A 24,029-nucleotide genomic window follows, 5' to 3' on the forward strand; every position below is an offset into this window, starting at 1 on the left:
GAGAGGAGTTGAACACGTGGCTACAGGGATGGTGCAGGTGGGAGGGTTTTGGATTCTTGGATAATTGGGGCTCTTTCTGGGGTAGGTGGGACCTCTACAAGCAAGATGGTCTTCATCTGAACCAGAGGGGTACAGCTATCCTGTGGGGGAAATTTGCTAAGGCTATTCGGGTGGGTTCAAATTAATTCAGCAGGGGGATGGGCACCAAAATTGTAGTTCGACTATAGAAAAGGTTGAGAGTAGGGTGGTCCGAAATAAAGTTTCAGGGAAGCAGGATGGCACTGGCAAGCAAGAAGTTGGATGTTCTATGTTCTATTACTGGAAAGTGATTGGTCTTTGATGATGTTGGTATCCCCCATCCTAGGCAAAAAAAATGGCTATTCACCTTACCTATGCCCCTCATGATTTTATAAATATCTACAATGTCACCCCTCAGCCTCCTACTCTCCAGGAGATCAAAGCCCCAGCCTATCTGGCCTCTTCTTATAAGTTAGACTCTCCAGTCTCAATAACATCCTTGTAAATCTTTTTTTGTACCCTTTCCAGTTTAATAACATCCTTCCTATAGCAGGGCAACCAGAATTGTATGCAGTACTCCAAATGTTGCCTTACCAATATCTTACACAACTGTAACATGACATCCCAAATCCGAACTCAGTGCTTTGACCAATGAAGGCAAGCGTGCTAAATGCCTTCCTCACTAACCTGTCTAGCTGTGACACCACTTTCAAGGAATCATGTACCTGAACCCCTGGGTCTCTTTGTTCAACAACATTCTCAAAGGCATTACCATTAACTATGTAACCAGCTCAGGTTTATGTTACCAAAATGCAACACCTTGCATTTGTCTATATTAAACTTCATCTGCCATTTCTTGGCTCACTGGCTCAGTTGACGAAGATCCTGTTGTACTTTTGGATAACCTTCTTCACTGTCCATTATCCCTCCAATTTTGGTGTCACCAGTAACTATACAAACCATGCCTCCTATATTCTCATCAAAATTGTTCTTATAAATGACAAACAACAGAGAATCTTTTTGGCACACTGTTGGTCCAGTCTGAACAACAGCACTTTATCATCATCCTCTGTCTCTTACCAACAAGCAAATTTTGTATCTAATCGGCTAGATCTTCCTGGATCCCATGTGATCTACTCAGTTGAAGACCTTCCTAAAGTCCATGTAAACAATATCTACCACTCTGTCCTCATCTATCTTCTTGGTCATATCCTCAAAACACTCAAGTTTGTGAGACATGATTTCCCACATACAAAGCCATGCTGACTAACCCTATCAGTTCTTGCCTTTCCAAATGCATGTAGATCCTGTCTCTCAGAATTCCCTCCAACACATTACTAAGAAGAAAATGGTTAGATTTTCTCTTGTTTGAGATAGTAATTACGTGGAAGTTATGTGTTTTTCATTTATAAATGAAAGTCTAAGAGCTGTATTACTGTTTAGAGAATGGTCTTAGGAGTTGTGAATGAAACTACATACTGTGCAATCAACAATGAACATTCGCACTTCTGACTATTGATGGAGCTGCGTGCAATCAGGCAAATGGGAAATATTCCATCACAATTCTGACTTGTGACTTGTAGATAGTGAACAGGCTTTGACTCACTCTGCAATGAACCAATATATTCTGTATCCAATTATATTGTTGAGACCTCAGTTGATGAAGAACTTGCTGTTTCTCTCAGAATGACAACATTTGTCCTCCTATTGCTCAGTCTCTGCTAGTGATATTGCTGTTGCCTGTCAGCTTAGATCGTTGACAGTCAGGCAGTGTAGTCAGAGCATCATCTGCAATAACTTCTTCCACATCAATAACGTTACTCCCAGTGTCCCCCAAGGATCTACCTTTTCTTCCTCAAATGATCATTTGAACATCTCCATGACTGATACAAATATGCCTGATTTGCATGCTACTGAATTTGTGCATGTCTACAACCACTACAGCATCTGGTGGATTTTATGTTCAAAGTCGGCATGCATATCATGATAGCATTTTAAACCAATAGAAAGACATAGATTGCCTAAAGAACAGGGACAGTACAATTCAATTTAGCCTTCCCACCTAGGTTTAATCAGTTCAATGTCTTCTAGGCATCTCCATTTTTCATATTCAATTAAACTGAACTTATTTAGAACTCCAATGCCCTCGTTATAACTTGCACCAAGTCTTATTCACCCATCATCCTGGTTCTGCCTGAGCTACTTTGAGTCTTAATCGCAGAATGCAGTGGAGGCCGAGACGTTGGATGCCTTCAAGGCAGAGATTGACAAATTCTTGATCTCAGAAGGAATCAAGGGCTACGGGGAGAGTGCAGGGATGTGGTGTTGAAATGCCCATCAGCCATGATTTAAATGGCGGAGTGGACTTGATGGGCCGAATGGCCTTACTTCCACTCCTATGTCTTATGGTCTTATGATCTTAATCTAGCAACAGCTTCACAATAATGTTTTCATATCTTTCTATGTTCTTGCCATTATCACCCCCTATCCCCATCAACACCACCACTGTAATTTTCTCCAATCCAACAATCCTGGGATCATTTAATCAACCAATTCCGCCCCCTTAGACATCCTTGATTATTTTTATCCATCCACCATTTCAACTGTCTTGGCTTCAAGCTCTGGAATTTGCTTTGTTGCTTGTCTAACTCTCCTTTTATCCCCCATTTGAAAAGACACTGTTTAGATCATTTATTTTTGGTCACCTGACCTAATATCTCTTTATCACAGAACTTCTGCTGTGCAGAGAGAGGCCTTTTGTCCGATCTTGTCTGCATTGGTTCTTTGAATGAGCATTTTGACATAGTGCCATTCTCTTGCCTTTTCTCCATAACTATGAATATTGTTTTTATTTAAATCATCATTTTTAATGCCCTGTTAAATACCTTTACTAAACTTGTCTCCTCCACACTTCCAGGCGCTGTGTTCCAGACCCTGGCTATTCTTTGCGTGAAAAAGAGTTTTCTCATGTCACATTTGCTTCTTTTGCAAGTTACCTTATATCTGTGCACTCTTGCCCTTGATTCTTCTATGAGAAGTAACAGTTTCTTTCGATCTGCTTTGGTTAGGCTCCTCATAATTATGAAAATTTCTATCAAATCTCTTCTTAGTCTTCTCTCCAAGAAAAGTTTCTCCAACCCACCTTCGTAACTGATGTTTCTCATGTCTGCAAACATGCTTGTAAATATGTTCTGCACTTTCTGTACTGCCCTTCTAACTTTCCTAAGGTTTGATGCCAAGTTGTACACATTACTCCTGATGTCTAAATAACTCAGTGTCAAATTTTGCCTAAAGCACCTTGGCATGTTTTGCTTCATTACTGTCATTAAAAATTCAAGTTGGTGATGTTGTCAAATATGGCAGCCCATGCAATCTTGAAATACGTACAATAGGGAATGTAATTGCTTTCAATTGTCGAATTGGGTGATGTTGCTGACCACTTCATTAGTTCATAAACCCAATTTTATTCAGAAAATGAGTTTTGTTCACTGAAAGGAAAAACATGTTCACTTATGGAAAGGTTTCTTAGAAAGCACAATCTATGTCCCTGTTTTTCCCTCATTTCTTATCTCCCCAAAAAACTTTGGGTGTTATTTGGATAGTACTATGAAGAGTGCAGGTGATGAATATGTGTTAAAGGTATCAAGAGATACTGATCAAACAAAAATATTGAGGCACAGATCAGTCATGATCTGATGGAATGATAGAACAGGCCTTAAATGCTGAGTAGTCTACTTTTGTTCATGTGGCAGATTCTGTCACCGTTTCAAAAGAGATCACCAATTTGAATTAACATTCTCAATCTTGAATGTATCTCATACATTTGAAGAAAGTTTCACTTTAGATTTAAGATTGGAACAATGAAGATATCCTTTATTTGATTTATTGTCATACATTTTACTACAAAATTTATCATACTGGTGGTGACTGACCTAGAGGCAAGGCTATAGTCTGCAGTCACTTCCAATATTTCTTCCCTATAAATGATCATGTTCATATAACGTCAACTTACATGATTTGTACATTAACTCTAAATTCCATCCTTCCATTAAGGCAGTACAGTGGCTCAGTGGTTAACACTGCTGCCTCACAGTGCCATAGACTTGGGTTCAATTCTATGCTCAGGTAACTGTATGGAGCTTGCACATTCTCCATGTGTCTGCTGGGCTTCCTCTGGGTGCTCTGGCTTTCTCCCACAGTTGGGGAAAAACATACGGGTTAGGTCAACTGGACATGGGAAATGCAGTGTTACAGGGATAGAGTAGGAAGGTGGGTCTGGTTAGAATGCTCTTTGGAGGGGTGCAGTGACATGAAGGTCCAAATGGCCTGCTCCCACACTGTGGAGATTCTATGCTGTGAATGTGAAATAGGATGTAGGAATATAATTTTCAGGAATGGACAGTGCCTAGGACACTGGGAAATTCAAATGTACTGTTTATGATAAAGGTTTGCTGGAATAACACCAAAATCAGCATGTGTGATATAAACACAAAATAAGTACTCTTCTAATAAAGGATATTCAGCAGAGTGATTGCAAAAATGACATGAAAAGTGGCCTCCATCTGAAAAGCAAGCATGTTTTGTGACATTACCCCATGACTTTTGCAGGCATGTTCAAAATTGTAGTGGAGAGCTGAGAAATGAAGGCACATGGAAAAATATTCCAGGGAAAAGATTAGTTGGATCTGAATTTCCAGAATTTACCACAATTTTAATTTGTCTTTAGTAGATTAGTTCTGCATCTTTAAGAAAAATTACTAACTTGATTTGAATCAGCAGAAGTGAGAATGTCAAACTTGTGAATATGAAGAAGCTACCTGATATTGCCTTTTACTGGAGAGAACGTCAGGTGGATTCCTTTACAGGCTTGCATTTCAGTAGAAATCCTGTACTGAGGTATTCAGTTCACCTGTGGAAAGAGAATCTCCCCAACTGATTCATGTTTAAGAATATTAACATTGTATGCATATGCCTTAGTCTTGACAAAGTAATAGAGTAAAGGTTGAAATTACATTGAAAAGTTTGACATTAAGGCATGTGTGCTGGACAGCGGGATGATAAGTTCATTTTCAAATATTATGAATAAAAGATGGCACATTCTGATGACTATGTCATAATGAGCTCAAAGCAAAAATGCTTTCAGTAAAGTATACCATACAGAAAAAAGCAGCCAAATAGAATGATTATCATATTTGATTATTCCAGATTCAATTATGTTTAACTTAAAGCATTCCAATGCATTTTGTATTATGGGTTAATAAGCATAGTTTAAAATATCCCCAAATGAACCAAATTAATTGTCAGTTAAGTATTTTGAAGAGATTCCAGCAACTAATGCCAAGCTTTTACAGTAATTCATGATTCCATATAGTGCACTAGTCAAAATTCTTTGTCAACGGTTGGTCAGGGCCCAAACTTTTTCCACAAATTCATCAAGTGCACACAGACCCCAGTCACTGGGTTTTGGAAAGTGTATTCCATAGTTGCTACTTATGATATGGACATAAACAGGATACATCTGAATCATCACACAGCAATGTAGTCATTTTGCATGTCACAAAAGTACAAATCAACCAAGAGCTTCATAAACACCTTGTAGTTTAATTGTTATCAATCTAAATTAAGTGGGTTTTTTCCCTTCCATGCTAATTGTTTGTTTCCATTATGCATGAAGCTGACTTGAATTTACTGGAAAGTATTTCACACATTGTAACATTCCTTATTCTTTGACAATAACCTTGCATGTTTTGCACAACTAAACACTATTGTTTAGTTGATTGTGATTGTTTTGTTAAGAAAATATTTTTCCAAGCTCCGGAATAACAGCAGCCAAAGAACTAAACAGAGCTTACGATAGAGAAAATGCCAGCCGTTTGATTAGAGTGACAGGAAATTAAGTAACATTCCTGCAACACTGTTGATAAGAGTTTATGCAAGGTTAATAGGCTATAGATTGAAAACAATATATCCTTTGCTCAGGGTTTATAGAAAAAACAACAATTCATTGATGTCCAAGAAAAAATAACTTTTGTGTTTTGCATTTCTTCTTTTTCTGTTAATTAATCAATATGAATACCTAAACAGTCCAAAAATTCCCTAACATTTACTCAGAATAAAGTACTTACTGTGATTAATTCCATGTGGATTGTTCTAAATTTCCATTGCGGTTTTCATTTTTTTACTGTAAAATAAATTCAGTATATTTCCTAAAAAAGTTTTAAATAAGTAAGATATAATAATGATTCATCCAGGGTTTTTTCTTCTGTGCGTAAATTTGCAACAATTACTGTAGGAGCACCATAATGGTTTCTGATAACAATAAGAGTAGATGCCCTACAGTGTGGAAACAGGCCCTTTGACTCAACAAGTCCACACCGCCTCTTGGACCATCCAACCCAGACCCACCCCCTATAACCCACACACCCCTGAACACGATAGGCAATTTAGCATGGCCGGTCCACCTAGCCTGCACATCTTTGGACTGTGGGAGGAAACCGGAGCACCCGAAGGAAGCCCACGCAGACATGGGGAGAATGTGCAAACTCTGCACAGACAGTTAAAGCTTGAGGTCTTTTATGGAAATATCAAAATGAGCGCTATTCAAAAAAAAACTGTGTCCATCATTACATATTTTATGAATACTAACATAAGAATATGGGAACAGGAGAAGGCGATTCATCCCTGTGAATCTCTTCCAGTTAGATCACGGCTAAACTGTAGCTCTATTACTTTTACTCCACTTTGTTCGTTGACTTTATTATAATATTTGTGGGTGGAAGGGTACCTCTACCATTCCTCCTTCCTTGACTGGGTCTAAAGTGTATTTGGTTTACGGTTGGAGAAGAACTTGTGAGTCTTACCAGAAAGAAGACTTAACAACTTGTAGTTTATTGCATGATATCAATTAAATTTTACTTAATTTACAGTGGCTAGTTAGACATTGTTACCAAGATGACTGGGAAATACAAACAACCACATTTGCCTCTTTCAAGATACAAAACTATTCTCCTGATCTTCCCTCCCAAGTCTCTATGACATGATCAAATTTGGTGGCTTAATACAGTGTCCAACAGTAACCCATTTCAGAATGATTATCTCATACAACGTCTTCCCAAAAGCATTATTCCCCACAATTAATAGTTGTACTTTAATGGTTATTTTAGCCTTTATCACTATTGATATTTCTCCAAGTCACTGATTTCACAAATTCAGGTGATCTGGAGGTTTCACAATTATCTCAGAATATCTTCACTAAGGACTTGGAACATTGGCAGGTCTTCAGCTTAGGGACTGTTTTCCTTCATGCTGAACTTGACCATGCATGACCTGTAAACTATCTCTCACCTAAAGCATACTTTATCTGGTAGATGTCCTTCATGAGGACAACACTCCTGCTAATCTGGGAATTGGATTATAAAATTGTGTGGAGGACCTTTAATTTCCTGATTGTCTTTCACAGAGAAACTCTCATTCTCAAAGTCAGGTAGTTACCTCACAACAACATCTGGAGACATTTAATGCTATGAGTGTATGTCAAAGAAGAATACTGCTTAATGGAAACAAGCAATTTCCTCTTTCCAAATCATAAATTCCTGAACCAGGTAATTTCCTTGTTTTGATCATGGTCTGAATATGTAGACATTGTTGTGGCTTTCATGAAGTTGGATGAAATGTTCTTCATTTTGTGCAAACAAACCTTTAATCTCAGTCTAATTTAATTGGTAAATTATTTACTGCAATGGGTTTCTTAGGTTGGATGTCTTCATTCTCCCTCTATAGCTGTTGGAATGGGGCACCAGACATTTTCCCATCTTCCAGACAGGTTCCCTCGGAGGCTCGGAGGCTGATTTGTGGAGCACCTATGCTCAGTCGCAACAAATGACAACACCACCTCGTCGCAAACCACTTCAACTCCCCCTACCACTCCCTGAAAGACATGTCCATCCTGAGCCTCCTCCAACATCACAATGATGCCACCCGGAAACTGAAGGAACAGCACCTCATATTCCACCTTGGAACACTGCAACCCTATGGTCTCAATGGGACTTTACTAGCTTCAAATTCTCCCCAACCCAACCTCATCCCAAGACCAACTCCCCCTCATCACCACCTCCTTGACCTGTCCATCTTCTCTCCATCCTATCCGCCCTTCCCTCCTCACTGACCAATCTCCATCCCCACTTCTTACCTACATTCACCTTTACTAGCTTCATCCCTGTCTCCTTGACGTGTCCATCTTTTTTCCACTTATTTGCTCCACTATCCACCTTCTATCGCTGCCCTCCTCTCGATTTATTTCAGAGCCTCCTTCCCCTCCCCCATTTCTGAAGAAGAGTCCAGAGCTGAAACGGCAGCTTTCCTATTCCTCTGATGCTTCCTGGCCTGCTGTGTTTCTCTAGCTCCATACCTCATTATCTCAGACTCCAGCATTTCCAAATCATCCAGCGATCAGAACTGCACACAATACACCAAATGCGGCCAGACCAAAGGCTTACGCAGTTCTAACATAACTTTATTTTTTATTCATTGGATAAGGGCGTCATTGGCGAGGCAGCATTTATTGCCCGGAGGACAGTTCAGAGTCAATCACGTTGCTGTGGGTCTGGAGTCACGTGTAAGCCAGACTAGGTAAGGTTGGCAATTTCCTTCCCTAAAGGGCATTAGTGAACCAGATGTGTTTTTCTGACAATCAATAATGGATTCATGGTCATCGTTAGATTCTTAATTCCAGATATTTTTTATTCAATTCAAATTCAACCATCTGGCCATGGTGGGATTCGATCCTGGGTCCCCAAAACATTGTCTGGATCTCTGATCCAGAGATAATACCACAAAGCCATTGCCTCCCCTAACTTGCCAACTTTCATCCTGAATGCCCTGACTGATGAAAGCAAGTATTCCATGTGACATCTTTACCATTTTATTCATTTATGTTAGCACTTTCAGGGAGCAATGAACTTCAACCCCAAGATCACTCTATATATCAATGCTGCTGAGATGGTGGTCCAGCAGTGGGTATTGAATCAGTGTCTCAAGGGTGTGAGTGTTCTAGCGGAGGTGTATTTGGGTATATATGAGTTAAATCAGTTTAGTAGTTACTCAGGACCTAGACAATGTTTTTAATAGTTTAACTTCGAGTAACTATTTCACTTTATTTCATTAGTACTCTCCAAAATCTCCGTTAAATGGAGAATTTCAGAAGATTCCACATGTAAAGAAATTGTCAGCGGAAAATTCAAGTTCTTTCAACGTGAGTATGATGTGGATTCTGTGGGGTCTTCCATCTAAATTAGCAACATGTTTGTGTTTTGCACTGGTCCTCCACACCATATGTTCCGCCTGCTCCTTCTTCGCCCCTGTCAAAACCACAAAAATCACCATCTTCTGACTTCTTTTACTTCTGAAGAAGATCCATATCAGATTCAAATGATTCGCTCTCCTCGCATGCTGCCAGTCTCTCCAGTATGGTTTGTGTTTATTTCAATGGCATTGTCTGTGGTCAATAATATTCAAGGTGACTCTTCACTTGGTAGCAATGCTCTTACAGTGGATTAGTGACTGAAATTCTGTTCTTCAGTGGATTTGTAACACACATTAGGGTAAGGCTACATAGTTCCAAACACCCTATCAATATATAACATTGGCCTACTTGCAAAATCTCTGTGCCAAATCGTATGAGGGCATTTTTTGAAAAGGTGACCAGATATGTAGATGAGGCTAATACTTCTGAAGTAGCCTATTTGACTTCAGCAACACTTTGGAAATGATCTTACATAGGGGACTGAAAGAAAAAGTAACATCCCATGGGATCTCAGGAAATTGGGACAATGGATCGACAACTGGCTGAGTGGCAGAAAGCAGTCAGTGATGCTTGAGGGATATTTTTCTAACTGGAAGTTGCCGCCAATGGGTCCCACAGGAGTGAGAGTTGGGGACCTTCGCTGTTTGTGGTTTATATAAGTGTTTTGACTTGAATGGAGGAGGGTTAATCTGGAGGCTCACAGATGATACAAACATTGGTGGGTGTTAAGTTGCGAGGAAGACAACCTTAGACTACAAGAGGATATAGACAAACTGGTCAGATTGGCTGGTCGGTGGAAAATGGAATTCTATCTAGATAAATGTGAAGTGGTGCACTTTGGCAGGACAAACAAGGCAAGGAAATACACAATAAATGGTACGAGTCTGAGAAATATTAATGATGTCCACCAGTCCCTTAAGGTATCAGGACAAATGGATATTGTAGTTAAAAATGGCATATGGTATTCTTGGCTTCATTATTTGAAACATGTAACACTTAGCCCACAAACCCTGTATGTCTTGATATTGCAAATGTACGTTTAAATACTTATTAAGTATTATGAGGTTTCTACTCCAAACAAGGTAGCAAAACAGGAGGCTGGAAGAACACAGCAAGGCTGGCAGCATCTGGAGGAAAGAAGCAGTCAATGTTTCCGGTATTATCCATCTTCAGGTCTGGCCGAAACACTGACTGCTCCTTTTCTCCAGATGCTGCCAGGCTTGCTGTGTTCTTCCAGCCTCCTGTTTTGCTACCTTGTTTGGAGTAGAAACCTCATAATATTTAATAAGCATTTAGACGTGCATTTGCAATATCAAGACATACAGGGTTTGTGGGCTAAGTGCTAGAAAATAGGATTCAAATAGTTTGGTGACTGTTTTTGATCTGTACAGATATGATGGACCAAAGGGCCTTTCTGTGTAGTGGAAATCTCTACGGCTCAATAGCACAAGATATCATTATGATTAACATAAGGGATCAGGAATACCTTTACTGATATGCTGTTCTTTTTCTGACATTCCTCACAGACAATTCAGTCATGCATCAGACATGGAACTGATGATTGGAGACTTTCTCATGGTCTTGCTAGACATATGTCTGCGTTGACAAAGATACTAATTACAACATTGTTCGCAAGTGCAGCCAGAACAGCAGCTGTCATGTATTTCAGAAAAAAAAATGGGAGGCCATCCCAACCTGGTGTCCTTCCAAATTACATCAAACCTGAAATTTTAAACCAGCAGCACTCATCATGGAGCAATTGAGGACCTCAGCTATTTTTTTCCAGTTTACACCCCTTTATGTCCATACCATATGATGAGGAATTTCAAACAGCCCAGGTAGTCTCCCATATCACTAGCTTCCTCCATGTGCAGGGCTGTATATAAACTGCAAACACAATGATTTCAGAGCACATTATCATCTCTACCCATGGATGCCAAATGTAGGAGATGTATGCCAGAAATTCTGAAAGCTGCTGTGATAAGTACATACTAGTAAGTTCACAGGTTTCTGTGTCTTTCCAAGATACCTAGGCCTTACTAGAAAGGCTGCTGGGACAAAGGCCTATTCTCTCCATACATGACTGATCTCACTTTTATATGACAATCGGAGTGGCACACATGTAAGCACCAGATTTTTTTTTATTGTGGACTGAAATGGGAATGTAGAACATTACAGCACAGTACAGGCCCTTTGGTCCTCGATGTTGTGCCGACATGTCATACCGATCTGAAGCCCATCTAACCTACCCTATTCCATGTACGTCCATATGCTTATCGAATGACGACTTAAATGTGCCTAAAGTTGGTGAATCTACTACCGTTGCAGGCAAAGCGTTCCATTCCCTTACTACTCTCTGAGTAAAGAAACCACCTCTGACATCTGTCCTATATCTTTCACCCCTCAATTTAAAGCTATGCCCCCTCGTGCTCGCCGTCACCATCCTAGGAAAAAGGCTCTCCCTATCCACCCTATCTAACACTCTGATTATTTTATATGTCTCAATTAAGTCACCTCTCAAACTTCTTCTCTCTAACGAAAACAGCCTCAAATTCCTCAGCCTTTCCTCGTAAGACCTTCTCTCCAGACCAGGCAACATCCTAGTAAATCTCCTCTGCACCCTTTCCAAAGCTTCCACGTCTTTCTTATAATGCGGTGACCAGAACTGTATGCAATACTCCAAGTGCGGCCGCACCAGAGTTTTGCAGCATAACCTCTTGGTTCCGGAACTCAATCCCTCTATTAATAAAAGCTAAAACACTGTATGCCTTCTTAACAGCCCTGTCAACCTGGGTGGCAACTTTCAAGGATCTGTGTACATGGACACCGAGATCTCTCTGCTCATCTACACTGCTAAGAATCTTACCATTAGTCCACTACTTTGCCTTCCGGTTACTCCTGCCAAAGTGCAGCACCTCACACTTGTCTGCATTAAACTCCATTTGCCACCTCTCAGCCCAGCTCTGCAGCTTATCTATGTCTCTCTGCAACCTACAGCATCCTTCGTCACTATCCACAACTCCAACGACCTTAGTATCGTCTGAAAATTTACTAACCCATCCTTCTAAGCCCTCATCCAGGCCATTTATTAAAATGACAAACAGCAGTGGACCCACACTGACCCTTGCAGTACACCACTAGTAACTGGTCTGACTGTTTCCACACTGTAGGGACTCTAAGAAAACAGCGGTCACTGATAAAAGGGATAACAAAGTGTGAAGCTGGATGAATACAGCAGGCCAAGCAGCATCTCAGGAGCACAAAAGCTGACGTTTTGGACCTAGCCCCTTCATCAGAGAGGGGGATGGGGAGAGGGTTCCGAAATAAATAAGGAGAGAGGGGGAGGCAGACCAAAGATGGATAGAGGAGAAGATAGGTGGAGAGGAGAGTATAGGTGGGGAGGGGATAGGTCAGTCCAGGGAGGACGGACAGGTCAAGGGGGTGGGATGAGGCTAGTAGGTGGGAAATGGAGGTGCAGCTTGAGGTGGGCGGAGGGGATAGGTGAGAGGAAGAACAGGTTAGGGAGGCGGGGACGAGCTGGGCTGGTTTTGGGATGCAGTGTGGGAAGGGGAGATTTTGAAGCTTGTGAAGTCCACATTGAGGCCATTGGGCTGCAGGGTTCCCGAGTGGAATATGAGTTGCTGTTCCTGCAACCTTCGGGTGGCATCATTGTGGCACTGCAGGAGGCCCATGATGGGCATGTCGTCTAAGGAATGGGAGGGGGAGTTAAAATGGTTTGCGACTGGGAGGTGCAGTTGTTTATTGTGAACCCAGCAGAGGTGTTTCTGCAAAGTGGTCCCCAAGCCTCCGCTTGGTTTCCCCAATGTAGAGGAAGCCACACCGGGTACAGTGGATACAAAATACCACATTGGCAGATGTACAGGTGAACATCTGCTTAATATGGAAAGTCATCTTGGGGCCTGGGATAGGGGTGAGTGAGGAGGTGTGCGGGCAAGTGTAGCACTTCCTGCGGTTGCAGGGGAAGGTGCCGGTTGTGGTGGGGCTGGAGGGGAGTGTGGAGCGGACAAGGGAGTCACGGAAAGAGTGGTCTCTCCGGAAGGCAGATAAGGGTGGGGATGGAAAAATGTCTTGGGTGGTGGGGTCACCTTGTAGATGGCGGAAGCGTCAGAGGATAATGCGTTGTATCCAGAGGTTGGTGGGGTGGTATGTGAGGATGAGGGGGATTCTCTTAGGGTGGTTATTGCAGGGGAAAGGTGTGAGGGATGAATTGCGGTGTCACTGATAAAAGGCAGTATTATCACATGGAACAAGTTTAGATGACAATAAAAGCTTCAGTTGGGATAAGGCACCTGAGTGTTGTGCAGTACAGTCCCTCTTGATAGGAGGCAAGTTAGAAGTGATCTTGATGCACCCCCTTTTCGTTCTTCTAATGTCTGTGCCTTCAACTTTGTAGAGATTGTGTAAACTGCTGAATTGCCCTGAAATGTTTGGACATTCTATGGGATAACAATTCACCCAAGACAGGCAGTCCTCTCTCTGTATGCCACGGAGCAATCAGGGAGAGTGGAGATGTGAACATTCTATTCCACACCACCCAGCTTGAATGGCAATATACTCACTTGAAAAGTTGAAAAATAAAATGACGTTGCAGAGATTTGTGGAATCCTCACTAATTCTATTCTCTCAGTCAGTGTGTATAAGTGTTGATAATCTATGCACAGTAGATCCTGCCATGATTACTACTGACTGCTTGTAGTCTAAATGTTACCCACATTAAAATGCTAAACCAAAATAAGGAACTTCTGATGCTGGAGATCTGAAATAAAAACAGAAATTGGTGGAAAACTCAGCAATCTGCCAGTATCTTTGGAAAGAAAGCAGAGTTATTATTCTGAGTCCAATGACTCTTCATCAGAACTGTTCGCAACTATACTCAAGTCAAAATTGTTCAGGCAGGGGTATTGGAATGGGAGAGGTGAGCAGGTAGATGAAGACAGAGCTCAGAGGGAGGGAGAAATGAAAGGAGTGAGAAACAAGGAGATAATGGACAGCAGGCCAGAACAAAAGAAAAGCTGAATAAGTGACAATAAGAGTTAAGAGTAGGAGAGAACGGGTGAGCTGTACTGAAAAGCTTTCAGATCTCCACATCAAGTCCAATAACTTTGGCACCTGAGCACCTTCTTCCATATCTTCCCTACCCTATACACATGGGCTACCTTTACTACAGCCAACCAATTTTTACCCATGAATGGTCTCCATTAGCAGCTTGCCTTTCTCCTCACCTTACCCTTCCCTATTTCTTTATCAGACCAACTGCTATTCAGTCTCTCTGAGCTCTTTTCACCTATCATTTTCACCCATCCCTATGCCACCTCCCATCAAACCCTGCCATATTTAGCATTTACACAAACCTTCTCCTAGCTACAGCCAGTTCTGAAGAAAGATCACTAGACCTGAAATGTTAACTCAGCTTTCTCTTCACAGATGTTGCCAGATCTGCAGGGTTTCTTGAGCTATTTCTGTTTTTGTTTCGGGTTCTGTCCTTAACCCCTTAGATTCATGCTTTCTCCAGCTATCTATCCCCATGTCCTTTCTCTTCCAAGTATCTTGTGTTTATAAATACTTAATATCCAGTCTTTTTTTTTAAATCACCACAACTTCATGGCCTGAATTTTATCACCACACTTTGTTGAAATATTTTCTACAAGTGTGGGTATTGTAAAATCTGAAATGGGGTAAGCCTTCAACATAGCCTTGAGCTATTCCATGTAATGAAGTAGGTGGACAGGCAGTGAAATCGGCAGCTTGCCATTTTTAATTAAATCATTAATGGTCAATTGATCTTGTTGCCAGACTAGTTGGCCCAGATATTAAGTCTCCTATGCAGCAATAGTTGGTGTGGGTAAATGTGCAGATCGTTTTTTAAAGACAAGACAGAATTAGACTAAGACATATGCTTAAAATTTCACATACAAGCCACAAAGCAATTGAAGACTACAAGAGCAAAAAGAACTTTAAACACTACATCCAAATGAAAATAACAGTATCCTTTTAACAGAGCTGAAAAGCGACAGAACTTTCTTATAAAGGGCAAGGTGGGGGACAGCAGAAGGAAGATTTGACCCAGACGCGCTCGAAACAGATTTTACGGAGCAATTGGAGATGAGTAGCAGTAGAAGTACAAGAAGAGTGCACAAGTCATAAAGTCATACAGCATGGGGATAGAGGTTTCGACCCAACTCATCCATGCTAAGCAAATATCCTAAACTGAACTAATCCTGTTTGCCTGCATTTGGTCCATATTCCTCTAAGCCTTTCCTATTCATGTACCTGTCTTTTAAATGTTATAATTGTACCCACCTCTACCACTTCCCCTGTCAACTCATTTCATACACACACCACTTTCTGTGTGAAAAAATTGCCCCAAGGCCTATTTTAAATTTTTCCCCTATCACCTTAAACCTATGCCTTGTTGTCTTGGACTCCCCCACACTAGGGAAAAGACCTTGGCCATTCACCTTATGTATGCCTCTCACGATTTGATATATCTCCATACGGTTACCTCTCAACACCCGAGGCTCCAGGGAAAAAAAGTCCCAGCCAATCCAATCTCTTCTTATAATTCAAACCCTTCAGTTCTATTAAATCCTTGTAAACCTTTTATACACCCTTTCTAATTTAGTAACACCTTTCCTGTAATAGGCAACCAGAACTGTATGCAGTACTCCAAAAGTCACTGACATCTTGTACAGCCTCAACATGATATCCAACTCCAATATTAATGCTGTAACCAATGAAGGTAAGTGTGCCAAATGAACCTTTTACTACCTTTCAAGGAACAATGCATCTGCACCCCTAGGGCTGTCTGTGTTTGACAACACACCCCAATGCCTTACCATTAGTTGTGTAAGTCCTGCCCTGATTTTCTTTTTACCAAAATGCAATGCGTCATATTTATCTAAATTAAATACCATCTGTCACTCCTTGGTTCATTGGCCCTGCTGGCTCCTATATTCTCATGCAAATTATTATACAAATGGCAAATAACAGTGGATCCAGCACCGATCCCTGTGGAACACCACTGGTCCCAGATCTCCAGTCTGTAAAACAATCCTTCCTCACCACTGTTCTTCCGACCAGTCCCCCTTCACCGACACTCTCATCCGCCAAGCCAAACTCGTCCTCACCCTCAACAACTTCTCTTTCGATTCCTCCCACTTCCTACAAACAAAGGGGGAGGCCATGGGTACCTGGATGGGCCCAAGCTATGCCTGCCTCTTTGTAGGTTACGTGGAACAGTCCCTCTTCCGCACCTACACTGGCCTCAAACCCCACCTCTTCCTCCGTTACATTGATGACGGTATCAGCACCGCCTCTTGCTCCCAAGAGGAGCTCGAACAGTTCATCCTGTTCACCAACGCCTTCCAACACAACCTCAAGTTCACCTGGGCCATCTCCAACACATGCCTCACCTTCCTGGACCTCTCTGTCTCCATCTCAGGCAACCAGCTAGAAACTGATGTCCATTTCAAGCCCACCGACTACCACAGCTACCTAGAATACACCTCCACCCACCCACCTCCCTGCAAAAATTACATCGCCTATTCCCAATTCCCTCGCCTCTGCCGCATCTGCACCCAGGATGAGGCATTCCACTCCCACACATCCCAGATGTCTGCGTTCTTCAAGGATCGCAACTTCCCCCCGCAGTGGTCGAGAACGCCCTTGACCGTGTCTCCCACATTTCCCGCAACACATCCCTCATACCCCGCCCCCACAATAACCGCCCTAAGAGAATCCCCCTCGTTCTCACATACCACCCCACCAACCTCCGGATACAACGCATCATCCTCCAACACTTCCGCCATTTACAATCCGACCCCACCACCCAAGACATTTTTTCATCCCCACCCTTGTCTGCCTTCCGGAGAGACCACTCTCTCCGCGACTCCCTTGTCTGCTCCACACTCCCCTCCAACCCCACCATACCCGGCACCTTCCCGTGCAACCGCAGGAAGTGCTACACTTGCCTGCACACCACCTCCCTCACCCCCATCCCAAGCCCTAAGATGACTTTCCATATTAAGCAGATGTTCACCTGCACATCTGTCAATGTGGTATACTGTGTCCATTGTACCCGGTGTGGCTTCCTCTACATTGGGAAAACCAAGCGGAGGCTTGCGGACCACTTTGTAGAACACCTCTGCTCGGTTCGCAACAAACAACTGCACCTCCCAGTCGCGAACCATTTTAACTCCCCCTCCCATTCCTTAGACGACATGCCCATCATGGGCCTCCTGCAGTGCCACAATGATGCCACCCGAAGGTTGCAGGAACAGCAACTCATATTCCGCTCAGGAACCCTGCAGCCCAATGGCATCAATGTGGACTTCACAAGCTTCAAAATCTCCCCTTCCCCCACTGCATCCCAAAACCAGCCCAGCTCGTTCCCTGCCTCCCTAACCTGTTCTTCCTCTCACCTATCCCCTCCGCCCACCTCAAGCTGCACCTCCATTTCCCACCTACTAGCCTCATCCCGCCTCCTTGACCTGCCCGTCCTCCCCAGACTGACCTACCCCTCCCCACCTCCCCACCTATACTCTCCTCTCCACCTATCTTCTCCTCTATCCATCTTCGGTCTGCCTCCCCCTCTCTCCCTATTTATTTCGGAACCCTCTCCCCATCCCCCTCTCTGATGAAGGGTCTGGGCCCAAAACGTCAGCTATTGTGCTCCTGAGATGCTGCTTGGCCTGCTGTGTTCATCCAGCTTCACACTTTGTTATCTCCCTCACCACTCTCTGTCTCCTACCTTCAAGCCCATTTTGTACCCAATTGCATAATTTTCCCTAAATCCAGCTTTAGTGATCCAACTTTACTAACCAGTCTACCACGTGGGACCTTGTCAAAGGCCATATAAAAGCCCATGTGGACAATACCTACCACTCTGACCTCATCTTTTCTTTTGGTTACATCTCAAAAAACTTGATCTAGTTTGTGAGATACTACTTCCAATGCATAAAGCCATGCTGACTATCCCTAATCAGTCCTTACCTCTCCAAATACATGTAAATCCTGTCTCTCAGAATCCCCTCCAACAACTTACTTACCACTGATGCTAACTCACTGGTCTATAGTTCCTGTCTTTCCCTTGCAACTGCTCTTAAATAAAAGTACAACATTAGCCACCTTTTAGTCTTCCAGTACTTCACTGATACTGTAGATGATCCAACTGTCACTGTTACGGGGCCCACAGTTTCTTTCCTAGCTTCCTACAATGTCCTGAAATACACTTGATCAGGTCCTGGGGTTTTTACTACGTTTATGCATTTTAAACCCTCCAGTGCCTGCTCTTCTGTTATGTGGACTGTTTTCAAGATATCACTATTTATTTCCCCAAGTTCCCCGTCTTCCATGTCTTTTTCCACAGTAAATACTGACTCAAAATATTAGTTTAGCATCTCATCCAACTCCTGTGGTTCCACACATAGGTGACTTCATTGATCTTTAAGGGGGCCTAGTTTCTCCTTAGTTGTCCTTTTACCCTTAATGTACTTGTAGGATCTCTTTGGATTGATTCTCCTTAACCTTATTTGGCAAAGCTATCTCCTTTCGTCTTTTTGCCCTCCTGATTTTTCTCTTCCAACTCACCCTATACTCCTCAAGGGATTTATTTGATCCTAGCTCTCTATACCTGACATATGACTCCTTCTTCTTGACCAGAGCCTCAAAACTTACAGTCATCCATTGTTCCCTACTCCTACAAGCCTTGCCCCTCATTCTAATAGGAACTTATTGTCTCTGAACTCTTGTTACCTCACTTTAGATAGCCTCCCATCGTCAGTTGCTCCTTTACCTGCAAACAGCCTATTCTAGTCAACTTTTAAACATTCTTGTCTAATAGCAACAAAATTGGTTTTGCTCTAATTTAGAACTTTAAGTTTTATATATGACCTGTCCTTTTCCACAACTATTTTAAAACTAATAGAATTACGGTCATTGATCCCAAAGTTCTCCCCCACAAGCATCGCAGCCGCTTGCCCCGCCTAAATTCCCAACAGAAGGTTGAGTTTGCCCTTCTCTAGTGGTACATCTATACATTGATAAAGAAAATTTTCTTGAACACATTTAAATTCCTCTCCATCCAAGCTATTAACACCATGGCAATCCCAGTTTATATCTGGAAAGTTAAAAATCCCCTAATATTACAACCCTGTTATTCTTACATTTATCTGTGATCTCTCAACATATTTGCTCTTCAATTTCCCGCTCACTATTGGGGAGCCTATTGTGCCATCAAGGTGATCATCTCCTCCTTATTTCTCAATTCCACCCACATAGATTCACTTGAAGATCTAGCAGGAATATCCTCTCTAAGAGCAGCAATGATATTTCCCCTAACCAAAACACCACCCCGCGTCCATTTTTGCCTCCCTCTCTGTCCTTCCTTTAGCATGTATACCCTGGAACATTGAGCTGCTCGTCCTGTCCCTCTTTCAGCCACATTCCTGTAATAGTTATGATATCAGAATCCATGTTCCCATCCATGCCCTGAGTTCATCTGCCTTACCTGTCAGGCCTCTTTCATTAAAATAAATGCAGTTTCATAAATCAATATCACCTCATTCTCTGTGCTGTTGTTTGTCTTTAATTTACTCCCTTTAACTTATAAACCAGCCTCAACCTTCTCTCTTTTCTCACTACTGCTTAGGATTCTATCCTCCCCCATACTAGTTTAAACTCACATGAGTAGCTCTAGGGAATCTCCCTGCCAGGATATTGGTCCCCCTCCAATTCAAGTGCAACCTGTCCCTCTTGTACAGGTTACTTCTGCCTCAGAAGAGATCATAATGATCCAAAAATCTGAATCCCTGCTCCCTGCACCATCTCCTCAGCCCTATCCTCTTATTCCTACTATCACTAGCACTTGGCAACGGAAATAATCTAGAAATTACTACGCTGGAGGTCCTGCTTTTTCACCTCCTGCCTAACTTCCTTACATTCACTCTGCAGAACCTCATTCCCTTTCTCTACCTCTGTTATTGATAGCAATGTGTACATTGCCTACCCACCCCTTTGAGAATTTGCTGTAACCATTCTAAAACATCCTCAATTCTGGCACCAAGGAGGCACACACCATCCTGAAGTCTTGCTCATGACTGCAGAAATACCTGTGTCTTTTCCAGACTGGAGCATTGCCTATCACAATTGTTCATTTAAACCTTGACAAACTCTGCTTTTCAGAAGAGTCATTAATGGTGCCCAAGACCTGGCTGCCACTGCTATTTTCCTCTGAGAATTTATCCCCACAGAACAATATCCAAAATATTTGTTTGATAGAGCAATAACCACAGGAGACTTCTGCACTACCTTTCTAACTCTCCTAACAGTCATCCATCTATTTGACAGTATGTGTGGCCACCCCTCTGAAGTTACCATCTATTGGACTGTGGGCCTCCTGTATGCTCCTCAGTGATTGCAACTGCCTTTCCAACCAACCTAGATGGTCTGCTATGAGCTGCAGGCAAACATGTCTCCTGCAGAGATAGTCTCCAGTGTCAGTTCACTGTTCCCTCATCTCCCACCACTGACAAGAGGGGCATACCACTCTGGTGACTGCCATCTTTGTTCCTTTAACAATAAGCGAATATACACTTACGTAAAATGCCCAATTGTAGCTCAAATCACAGCTTTTGTACACTCTTGCTGCTCACAGTTTGTTCTGGGAAAACTTAATTCCCATCTTTTATGTTGTAAGCCCTGCAAAAACCAGCTCTAATTACAACCATTAAAGGATCTACCCTTCCCTTACCCAAGGGCTGGATGAGTTTTACTATGCACATACGGTGCATAGTGTCATAAATAAGTTTGATGTGCCATAAGCACATGTAGCCATGTGAAATATGAAGTGTGATACTAATACAGGCTTTGTTCAAAGAAGTGCAGGACTAGAAGGTAAATATTCCTGAATTGTTCAACAAAGATAGCAAAGGAAACAAAGTAGAGAGAAGAGTAGGATTGATGAAGGATATCACTTTAACTGTGAAAGTTAAAGTTGAACATTGTTGTTGGATAGGATTCCCAATTTGCTCTGCACGAATAAAGAACAATATATTATGTTGAAAGGGAATACCTGTGATATGTAAGAAGTATCCTTGGTTCTGCAACATGTTAGAATAAAAGGTACAAATGTTTAATTGTGTTGTTGGTTTTGTTATTTGGGTGTTTTTGTTGAGTTTGTGTATTTTGATTTGCAGTTTCCCATAGCAATAATAACAATGACAGATATTAGGTGGATACTACAAGTCAGAGCAAGACTGATTATAGAAGACTCTGAGAGAAAAGAAACAAACAAGAGAAACAAAGAGAGGATTTGAGAAGAAACTCACAGCTAATGTAAAAGAACCCAAATGCTTTTTTACTGGACCATATAAATAGTAAAGTACTGGTAAAAGGAAGTGAAGGGGTTCGCACATGCCATAGGATACAATGTTGAAATTAGTATTTTGCATTTTTATTTACTTTTATTTACTAGCGATTTAAGAAGATGCTGCCAAGCCATATTGGAAGAAAATATAATTGAGAAATATTCTTAAAATATTGGTATTAGACAGGTTGGCTACAATAAAATGTTACCAGTTCAGGACTGGATGTATCTGAGGATACAAATGGTGGAAATTGCAGAGGCAGTGGCCATTATTTTCCAAACCAACTTAGATGCAAGAATGATGGCAGGGAAAGTAGTATTGAAAATTTACACCATTAGGATGGAACAATGAGCTCAGCTATTAATAGGCCAAACAATATCCATATAACCCCTACAGTGTAGAAACAGGCCCTTTGGGCCAACAAGTCCACACTGACACTCAGAACATCCCACCCAGACCCATCCCCCTGGAACCCAGCTAATCTACACATACCCGAACACCATGAGCAATTTAGCATGGCCAACCCGCCTAGCCTGCACATCTTTGGACAGTGGGAGGAAACTGGAGTGCCTGGAGGAAACCCATACAAACACAGGGAGAATGTGAAAACTCCACACAGACAGTTGCCCAAGGCTGGAATTGAACCCATTGGCACTGGGAGGCAGCAGTGCTAACCACTGAGACAGTGTGTTGCCCAAAAATGAAGCTGGCAGCTGACTATTTAACTTCAATTGTGGGAAATGTTTCAGAAAAAAATTTGGGACAAAATTAAGTTAGATTGGATAAATGTGGATTAGTTCAGGAATGTCAGCACGGATTTAATAAAACCAAATTATGCTTAGGTAAATTACTTGAGATTTTGATGAGGATTGGTAATGATAATGAAGTAACATGATGCTTCCAAAAGACATTTGATAAGGTGCCCCATAACAGGCTTGTCAACAAAGCTAGAGCTCGTAGGATGAAAGCAGCAGTGGCAACAGGCATACAAAATTTGCAGCGAGAGAAAACAGACAAAAGTGGTGACCAACTGTATTTTAGACTGAAGGAATATGTAAGGTGGGGTTCTCCAAGAGCCACTATTCAGAGCTATGTTCTTCTCAATGTATAGCAAAAGGCTTTTTTGAAGACGTGGAACAAATTAATATCTTGCATTGGCTCAAAACCCACAGTATTGTGAACTATGAGGACAATTGTGGCAGGATTCAAAAAAGCATAAATAAACTTATGGAATGGATGGTTAAAGTGGCAGATTAAATTTAACGTAGTGATTTAGAAAGTGATATATCTTAGAAGAGTGAGGAGAGGCAAAATAAACTAAAAGCTATAATTCTGTGGGAGTGTAGAAGCATAGGAACCCAGCATAAGTGCACAAATCACAAAAGGTGGTAGGGCAGATTGAGGAAGTGCTTGATTAAAGTACATGGGATCCTAAGTTTTATAGTTTAGCAGCATAGAGCACAAAAGCAGAAAAGATAAGGAACATTTATAAAACATTTGTTCAGCCTCAACGGAACCAATTCTGGGCACTACACCTTAGAAAAGTTGTGAGCATGTGCAGACATTTAAGGTGGTATGAATATACAAACAAGGAACAAATCCATGGAACATGAAATACTCCAATCAAATTAGGCCATGCACATTTTCACCATGGACAAACAAACATAAATGAACATATAAACAGGGAAGAGGAACCAATCAACTCTGGGCAGCTCCTCCAGATGTCTTTATAGTTACTTTTACTCAATTATAATCTCATTACATGGATGAATTTTATCGTATTATGGTCACTAACCAGTCGGCATTCTTTCACCTTAAGCTCCCTAATCAATTCTGCTTCATTACACGTAACAAAAGCCTGAATTGCCTGTTCCCCAGTCGACTCTACCGCAGGCTGCTCCAAAAGAAGTCTTGCAAACATTCCATAAATCAACGAAAAATGTTTCATCTCTTTTCTTTTAAACGGGCATGCCCTTAATTTTAAGCTATGATCCCTCGTTCTAGAAAAGATTTGCATAAATCGTTCTAGGGATGCAGAACTTCATTTATTTGGATAGATTGTAGATGCTGGACTTTTTCCTCTTTAAAAAGAAAAGATTAAAAAAGATTTGATAGAAGTATTCAAAATCATAAAGAGCCTGAATATGCTGAATAGAGCCTCAATAGATCTGGAGAAGCTCTTTCAAAATATTTCTAACTAATATGTTTACCGATGTTATTAAACACCTCTAGATCAGGTGAAATTTGAACTTCCTTCTGGTTTAGAGAAAAGGACACTACCACTCTACCACAAGGACCCCAATAGAAGCAGCTTTTCCTTATCA

The 24,029-nt window shown here is 41.7% G+C and overlaps 1 long non-coding RNA gene across 1 annotated transcript in view; it reads left to right on the forward strand.

The window, feature by feature from the left end:
• Positions 1 to 24,029, forward strand: part of LOC125447538 (uncharacterized) — a 56,915-nt gene that overhangs the window by 16,522 nt on the left and 16,364 nt on the right. Inside the window, exons 2-3 of the long non-coding RNA XR_007246565.2 lie at positions 8,554 to 8,646; positions 9,182 to 9,268. This is a non-coding gene — a long non-coding RNA (uncharacterized LOC125447538). The remainder of the gene's footprint in view (positions 1 to 8,553; positions 8,647 to 9,181; positions 9,269 to 24,029) is intronic.

The sequence above is a fragment of the Stegostoma tigrinum genome, chromosome 2 (assembly GCF_030684315.1).
Source record: "Stegostoma tigrinum isolate sSteTig4 chromosome 2, sSteTig4.hap1, whole genome shotgun sequence".
NCBI lineage: Eukaryota > Metazoa > Chordata > Chondrichthyes > Orectolobiformes > Stegostomatidae > Stegostoma > Stegostoma tigrinum.